We start from the raw sequence: 10,000 nt of genomic DNA on the forward strand, positions 1-10,000 counted from the left end.
TATATATATATATATATATATATATATATATATATATATATATAATATATATATATATATATATATATATATATATATATATATATATATATATATATATATATATATATATATATATATATATATATAACACATACATATTCATTAACTGCTAGAGTACTTGTGACTCCAATTAATTTTACACAACATTTCAAGTTTACTGTATATATACCTGTCTTTGGGTCTAGAAAATGCTAAATACTGTATTACAATATATATATTCAAGTTTTGGCAATATTTGTTCCAGTGACTGCTGAAGCAGTGTGTATCAAAATAACGCAGAATTATGTGAACACCGTTTTTGCTTTCTCAGCCTCTGACATCTCTTCCACCAAGAGTACACTCTGCAGGAGGCCTTTACAACTGATTCTGAGGTTTCACACTGGAGGTTTTTTTCCGGACAAGAAAACTTTCGCTGGATAGGAGACTTGTTTCCACATGACAGGATTCCCCCGAAAGGCCTCATAGTTTCTGTAATGCTCGTTGTTAAGGATTAGATTGGAGCAGCAGAGATTAGGAATCTAAGGCTCTCTTCTCAAATGGAGTTTGAGGCTCTTAAAAATCAATGAAATTAAAGAGGCCCTTCACACGCTACCTGCTCTAATAGATATCTGAGTGATAGTAATTTCCCTGCCACATTCACTGCCAACCTACGTGGGTTACATTGTAGACATGTCGCTCGTTTGTTAAGCGACTGAAATTTCCATTGCTCAGATCGTGAAGTTTACAACCAGTGTTAGCAAGTTCGATTTAGCGGATTTGAACTGTGCTATTAGCACTAATTTTTGTGTTACTGAGACAGAAACAAAATACACCAAACTGCTAGTTCAGCAAGTGTCTGTCGATTACCATTGTGCGTTTGTGATGGCAGCCAGGGGCTTGTCCCCCTCCATCCTTTCCACTCCCCTCGGGCCAAAGTGGAGAAGGGAAGGATCATGAAGGCACGAAGCCTTACCTTACGGAGTCACAAGAAAAGATCATCTTCGTCCACCCAACTAGCCATGGAACACATCCATGAAACACCTGAGGACAACAGAGAAGAGATAGAGCGTATCAATGAAGCAGAAGCAGAAGCAGAGCATCCACCTCCACAAGAGACCACCAACTGAAAGTACACCCAGCCAACCAGATCCAAGATTACTCTTGGCCACAATATGACTTCCTATGCAGCCATAGCCGCTATGGAGGCCAAGAATCCACAGCTAAAGATGGCTATTAGGACAAATAGAGTAGGACTACTCGTCATCTCTACCCAGGACAAGGAAACCACTTACTTCCTAGTGCGGCAGGAGAATGTCCAACACTTCAACCTTTCAGAAAAGCCAATGACCAATGACCATCATCATAAACTACGACCTGGACCTACTACTTGAACCAGTGTTGAACCACCTTTCCATTCGCTCAGCTAAGAGATGCGAGGGGAAATCAGGCAGAAGTTTCCACTAGTTAGAAGCAGTGATCCAGGGAAAACGACCTCCAGAGATCTCAGTCGGTTACTGGGGAGCTTTCCACGTGGAAAAATACTTCCCAGAGACCCTCATATGCTTCAGGTGTCAGAGGTTTCGACACCAGAGGAGCCACTGCACAGGCCCGCCGATCTGTAAGTTTTTCAACAGCAGATAGCAACACACAGCACACTGCACAACCAAGTTCAAGGCCGACATCACATCATTGCCAAATGCCCCAACTGCCAAGGACCTTTCCATATTTGGCAAAAGAGATGCCCAGCAAGACTCCAGAGTATCACAGACCTCCAGGGAGCAGAATGTCACTATTACATGCAGCCACGGCGACCACGTTGAACATACCAACCTCCTACCAACCACACCTCTCCTCTAACCAACTACACCTCCCGACCAACTGTTATTCAATCCAGACAATTCAATTCCTGATATTTCCTCTCCTCCGCCTCCTCTCGTAGAACCCAAACCTCAACGTCTTTCAAAACCTCCCCAAAGTCACAACGAGCTCCTTCCCATACTCTTTCTACACCTTCACCATTAAAATTCACCTCTCCTTCTATCCCTTCCACTTCCTCTGATCAAACCCAACCACAATCCTCCTTACCAGTAACCTACACACCCAATACCAATTCCTTAAGTGACTTTCCCAACCTCCCTAGGTCCATTTTCAGAAGTCATCCAAGCGCCTCCAATCCCTTCAAACCATCCTCTACAGATCGGACCAACCTTGAACCTATCACTTGCCCCATGAGGGCCTTGATAGCCGCCATTTCAAATATCCTTAGCAACTTTTTTAAAGGCCCATAAAATTAAGTTTCTGCAGCAATCCATATATGATTTTGACTTCGACAGTGCCGAACAAAGAACTCTAAACCCTGCTCTCTTTATATTCCCTCCAGTGACCAATCCTGACACAAACACACTCAACCACGAAGAAACTCTCAAATATACAAAAATAAAAGTGCTCCATTGGAGTGCTGCGGACTCAGAAACAAATTCGCTTTCCTACAATCCCTAACCTCATTGTAAAATCCAGACATTACTGGGCTCCAGGAAACCTTGCAAAGGGAGAATACTCTATTCTCATTTCCAAGATATAAAGTTATATATCGGTTATCTAACACCAATAACAAGAAGATTAAATACTCTCATCAAGAATAGCATCCCCTCAAAAAGAGTACAAAGCATCGCCCGTGTGCCAGAGGCAGAGATACTTTATGTTCAGGTGTCACTGCTAGCCACAGCCCTCACAGTCACACAATGTCTACAATTTTCCAAACAAAATCATCAATGAAGAGGTGCTCTTTGCTACCGCCTACGGGGATAATACAATAATTGCAGGCGATTTCAATGCCGACCATCAGTTTCTTAACTCAATATTGGTAACAAACTAGACAACTCGACACTTGCATGCCATACAACAAGAATATCTCAACATAACATTGCTTAACAATGTGTTAGAAGCAACCCATCTAGGGGGTGGTTCATCCTTTCCTAAAAAGTGATCGCTTTGCTATAGAATTGAGAAAAATTAGAAAATTAGAGAAGTACCCCTCTCCTCCTCCACTACCCTAAAAGGTGGAACCCAGATTTTGCAAACTTTTCTTAAACCAGAAGGCTCTGTCACTCACTGTCCAAAGGAAAAGGCAACGCTTTTGGCTGATATGTTTGAGAGTAAACAGAATAATGAGAAACTCGAAGTTCCTCATTCCTGTTTTCTTGAGGCTAAACTAACCAGTTTAGCTTTTCGATCTCGTGAAATTAAAGATATGTTGATGGACCTTGAGGCTTATGGATGCGTAGACCCAAATGGTATTTTTCCTTTGCTTTTTATAAAGACAGCAGATTTCTTAGTTCCAAAGTTATCTGTTATTTTGCGCAAGTTAACAAGAAGCAGACCTTTTATAAATTGTTGGAGAATTATTAATGTTACCCCATTAAGTAAATATGTTTGTGGTAGCTCAAGTCCAACTTATTGCCACCTAATTTCCATAACTCCCATATTATCTAAGGTTTTTCAGCGTCTTTTGGCTAAACGTCTTAATAGGTTTGCTGAAGGTGATCATCTGTTCCTCAGTTTGCAATTGGGTTTCCGTAAAGGCCTTGGAGCATGTGATGCCCTTCCTACACTCTCCAATGCTGTACAGAAATCACTTGATTGTGGTCAGGAAGTTCGTATGATTGGCCTGGATTTCTGTGCTGCTTTTAACCGTGTTATTCATAAAGGACTTGTTTTGAAACTCAAACATTTGGGAGTGAATGGGTCGTTTCATAGCATTATTACTGAATTTTTAAGTAATAGATCTCAAAGAGTAATTTATGATGGGCACCATAGTGAGTATAGTAATGTGAATCATATCGTGTCTTCCACAGGGTAGTGTTCTTGGCCCATTGTTTGTTCATACTATTTACACATGACATGTGGTTTGGCCTGGAGAACAAGCTTGTTGCAAATGCTGATTATGCTACTCTCTTTGCATAAGTTCCATCACTTGAATGTAGATCTGGAGTTGCTGAAACTCTTAATAGAGATCTAACTAAAATTACTGTACGTTGTAAATTATGAGGTATGGAGTTGATTCCTAGACACACTCAAAGTATAATTGTAAGTCAAGGGCAGTGTTTCCTCAATATCCAGATCTCACCATTGATGATGTTTCTTTAACTTTGTATCACTTTTAAAATTATTGATGTGATTCTCGACAGCAAATTTACTTTTGAGAAACATAAAATGTATGTCTTTTTCAGTTCCACCAAAAATGGCTTATTAAGATAGTCTTTTAAGACTTTCAGTGCTCAATGTATTCTGAAAAAGTGTTGTAATTCTTTCATTCTACTTAGTTTCAAGTATTGTTCTTTTTTCTGTTCTTCAGCTGCTGATTCCCATTTTAATTTGTTGGACAGGAAGTTACGGTCTATTAAATTTGTTGTTTTTCATCTAGATATTAATCTTTATTACTGTCATTCAATTAGTTCATTATGCATGCTGCATAAGATTTTTCATAATTCTGACCTTCCTTTATATTTCGATCTTCCTGGACAGTTTTATGCTATACGTAATACTAGGCATGCAGTTAATTCTAATAGTCAGGCCTTCTCCATCATGAGGTTCAGTACTATACATTATTTTAGAAGTTCTGTTCCAGCCATGACCAAGTTGTAGAAGGATCTTCCTAATCAGGTAGTTGAATCAGTAGAGCTTCAAAAGTTCAAACATGCAGCAAATGATTTTATATTGAACCGGCAGCCATAAGTCTTTTTAAAGTTTATATATTCATTTGTGTTTTGATGTTTTTGCCGTTTTTTTAAATTTCATTGGTAATTTTTTCGCATATCGTTTATGTGTTTCCTTATTTCCCTTCCTCACTGGACTATTTTTTCCCTGTTGGAGCCCTTGGGCTTATAACATCTTGATTTTACAACTAGGATTATACCTTGGTTAATAATAATAATAATAATAATAATAATAATAATAATAATAGCTGGGCAACATTCCAGCAATCTATGACAGAATGGGCTCGTGAATATATAAACAACCAACAAAATGACATCTCCATCCTATCACTGGTAATTAACAAACAACTAGATGCCGCCATTGATATTTAGAGAAGCATACGATGAGTAAAAAGATTACCATTCATCAGTCTCTTAGATATTATTTGCAATGTTTTAGTATATATTGTACCATGTTTTATCATATTTGGTGTAATGTTTCATCATATTTCATGTATTACTTCATTTAGTTTTCTGCCATGTTCTATTCTATTTTGTGGAAGGTTTTATAATGATTTACGCAATGTTCTATAGAATTTTTTCCTATCGATGATGATTGTATGTATACAAAGGTTAATAAGCATAGTGTGCTACTGTTTGATTGTGTATCGTTCTCTGGTATCATGGAAAGCGGTGTGATTTCGTGTAGTTCATGCGTATAGGTAATAGTGTTATAATTGTATTTACGGTATTTTTAGGGCGTCCCATCAAATACTGGCAAAGCTTTTAGGAACAAAGCATGCGGTTGTCTGGTACTACAACAGCCGCATCAAGGAAATGAATGCAAAAATTAACAAGGCAGAATGCTCTTAGGAAGACACAGAACCGATGAACTTCATGGTCTACTCATAGAAATCCCCAGACATTCCTTACAGGTAACGCTGGACGTGAAAATTGACAAATGGTACTCATGGTGTCATGAAATCATTAACAACAAATCTCTAATAAAGATTTGAGGCCCGTTCAGTAAGATCTCTGGGAAAAACAGCACACCCACAGTTACCCACCCGGACCCATTAAAATCAACAATTCGAATTTCAATTAAATTTGCTGACTGAGACAAATGGACAAATCTTTCTCTGAAAACTATGAATAGGTAGAGAACACTATCCAAGACTAGAGAACAATGGTTTGATTTTGAGGTGTCTTTCTCCTAGAAGAGCTGCTTACCATAGCTAAAGAGTCTCTTCTACCCTGACCAAGAGGAAAGTGGCCACTGAACGATTACAGTGAAGTAACCCCTTAGGCGAAGAAAAATTGTTTGGTGTAGGCAGTTGTTTGAGGACAGAGGAGAATATGTAAATAATAGGCCAGATTATTTTGTGTGTGCGTAGGCAAAGGGGAAAGGAACCGTAACAATAGAAGGATCCAATGAAGTACTCTCTGGCCAGTCAAAGTACCTATAACTTTCTAGCGGTAGTATCTCAATGGGTGGTTGGTGCCCTAGCCACCCAGCTACCTATTATATCTTTGAAAGAGATTTGCTTGTAAAAAGAGATAGTGATTTTCTTGAATTAATGGTGAATGAAACATCATAATAACTGATAATTTACTTTTTTTTTTTGTTTACATCAAATCCTAAAGGTAGTAGGTGTAATTGTCTTTTGCTTCAGGGAAGGTGACGGTATTATTATTATTATTATTATTATTATTATTATTATTATTATTATTATTATTGTAAAGCAAATTTCAAACATAGATGTAAAAGCAGAGGAGCCGAGGGTAGATTTTTTTTCTTTTTTAGTAATAATGAAATAAAACAGTAGCTAAGACTATGAATGAAGACTCACACCAACTGGCTAAAAAAAAAAAAAAAAAAAAAAAAAAGGATTTTCACCGAGTTTAACCTTCAATATAGGTATTTGACATTAACAGTGTTACGCACCTTATAGTGACCTTGGATAATAGCTTTAATCTACTCAAACAAATACCCCAAGAACAAGAATCTAATGACCATAGAGAGGTCGAGGAAAAACTATAATTGCGTAATTAGCCTAATATAAGAAGATTACCATTAAAATTTAGAGAAGCATACGATGAGTAAAAAGATTACAATTCATCAGTCTTTTAGATATTATTTGCAATGTTTTAGTATATATTGCACCATGTTTTATCATATTTGGTGTAATGTTTTATCACATTTCATGTATTACTTCGTTTAGTTTTCTGCCATGTTCTATGATATTTTGTGGAATGTTTTATTATGATTTATGCAATGTTCTATAGAATTTGATCCTATTGATGATGATTGTATGTATACAAAGGTTAATAAGCATAGTGTGCTACTGTTTGATTGTGTATCGTTCTCTGGTATCATGGAAAGCGGTGTGATTTCGTGTAGTTCATGCGTATAGGTAATACAGTAGTGTTATAATTGTATTTACGGTATTTTTAGGGCGTCCCATCAAATACTGGCAATTTTTATTTTATGTGGCATGATTTACAAATGATAGCGTATGATTTATTTTTATTATTGTATAATACTCTCTCTCTCTCTCTCTCTCTCTCTCTCTCTCTCTCTCTCTCTCTCTCTCTCTCTCTCTCTCTCTCTCTCATATATATATATATATATATATATATATATATATATATATATATATATATGTATATATATGTATATATATATATATATATATATATATATATATATATATATATATATGTATATATATATATATGTATATATATATATATATATATATATATATATATATATATATATATATATATATGTATATATATATATATATATATATATATATATATATATATATATAATATATATATATATATATATATATATATATATATATATATATATATATATATATCTGTGTATATATATGTATATATATATATATATATATATATATATATATATATATATATATCTGTATATATATATATATATATATATATATATATATATATATATATAAGTATATATATATATATATATATATATATATATATATATATATATATATACATATATATATATATATATATATATATATATATATATATTTATGTGATATATATATATATATGTATATATATACATATATATATAATATATATATATATACATATATATATATATATATATATATATATATATATATATATATATATATCACCCAAGAACAGCATTTAATACCGAATTCTACCGACTGAGCTATCAGTCGGTAGAACCGTTGCTGGCATGGTTTCCGGCCCACAGGTGGGGGTTCGAATTTCCACCCGGCCAGAAGCTGTTACCATAAAATGAATTCCAAGTGGATATTTATTCCCAAGAGAGATTTCGGTATTAAATGCTGTTCGTGGGTGATATTTACATTGTTTGAAATCATGTGTGCTTGTTTATATATATATATATATATATATATATATATATATATATATATATATATATATATATATATATATATATATATATATATATTATCTATGTTTCGTTGTGTTGTTATTGTTGTTTTATTTAATCTTTTTGTTGTTTATTTTCTTTGAATTACAATAAGTAAGCTTTACTTGGAACGTCATAATTTTGCGAGATTCCATATTGTTATCATTATTATTATTTTTATTATTATTTTCTAAGCTACAACCCAAGTTAGAAAAGCAAGATGCTTCATGCCTAATGGCTCCAACACTGAAAATACCTTGGTGAGGAAAGGAAATGAACCACAAGAGAAGTTTAACGATACTAATAACATTGATATAAATCTTCCATAAATAACTTATAAAAGAGCATAGTTTTCTTACAAAGTCTTACGTAACTTGTTAAAAGGTATTCAAAATGACACATACAAGGGTTTGCATCATGTTTCCACCTGGTTGGTAATTATGTTACGGGAGGAGGTGGGGGGAGCCAGCTGGGGAGTTGCAATCATTAAGTAGCGATAGATCCATAATTCCAACTGCCAGTTTTCAACCATGTTGGCAACACTTACGACCGCTTCAAGAGTGTTTGCTTGAATCAACTGGAAGATTCCAGAATGAATCAGGATGCATAAAAGTACCTACCACTGCTTTGGAGAGAGAGATCCAGCCTGACATTCCGACAGAGCCATACGTCCGACAGTCCTCTCACCAGCCTCTCTCCAGCCAGTAAGTTTTTCTCTCAAGGGTAAATAGTGTCTGTTAAAACATCAGTGATATTGATTAATTTAAATTCAAATAAGGGAATGAGTTTTAGGTACAGTATTTTTTTTTTTTTTTTTTTTTTTTTTTAAGAGTAACAGTTACATATATTTAAGGGTGTAATCATTGTTTAATTTCTATAGCATCAAAGTGTCCTTTTTTCATTTATTGTAAAAATTAAATATTTTCATATATCAATTTTAAGTGAAACAAGTGATTTTATTATTCTTGAAGTGTCATTTTGTAATAATACTAAGGTCTAATTCAGATTTAAATTTGGAGTGATTCATTTCTGGTGTTAATTTTGATTTTCTATTTATAAGATATATATATTTTTGTAAGTGTGTATTGTTTCGATCACCAATAATTAACTCAGTGACATACACCTGAAAAAAGAGGTTGGTTTTAGAATAGTTTCTGTTAAAAGTAAAGTACTCACTCAGTTTTGTTTTAGGTGTAAAGTAAAGAGACCTTTAGTTATCCAGTATTCATATATATTTACGTCTGGGACTTGCGTATTATTCTCAGAGCTCAGAGTATTCTCGGGTGTATCCGATTTATATAATATAAACCAGGTGATTTTGAAGCTTGAGAGTTTTTGTAATTCGCTAGTTTTAACATATATGTTTTATTGTCCAGTCCCGGGATCAAGCAAGTCTGTTTGAAATATTGGTGATAGCAGGGCCGTGTTTTGCTTCAAAGGTTTGACCAGTTTAGTCTTCATAGGATTCCGTGTATTGTTAGGATATATTTTTGGGACAGGTATAATATTTTATAAAGTACAAAAAGGCTCAATTGGTACAGGAGTTTTTGGAAAACCAAATTGTTCAGAAATTATCTGAAGCTAATGTAAGTGAAGCCACGTGGCTTGCCACTTTAATGGCTTGTGGTGGCCATGCAACTAGTGGAATGATTGAACTCCAAATCAAGTGTCTAGCCTTACAAGTGTTGATAAACTCAGGAAAATTGGCAGAAGATATTGCAGCATCTCGTGACCTTTTGTAGAAGGCTGAAGCAGACTTTGAAGAGAAGCAAGTACCAGATGACCACAAAACTGAAGAAATGAAAGTAGAGGCTGAGAT

The sequence above is a fragment of the Palaemon carinicauda genome, chromosome 29 (assembly GCF_036898095.1).
Source record: "Palaemon carinicauda isolate YSFRI2023 chromosome 29, ASM3689809v2, whole genome shotgun sequence".
NCBI lineage: Eukaryota > Metazoa > Arthropoda > Malacostraca > Decapoda > Palaemonidae > Palaemon > Palaemon carinicauda.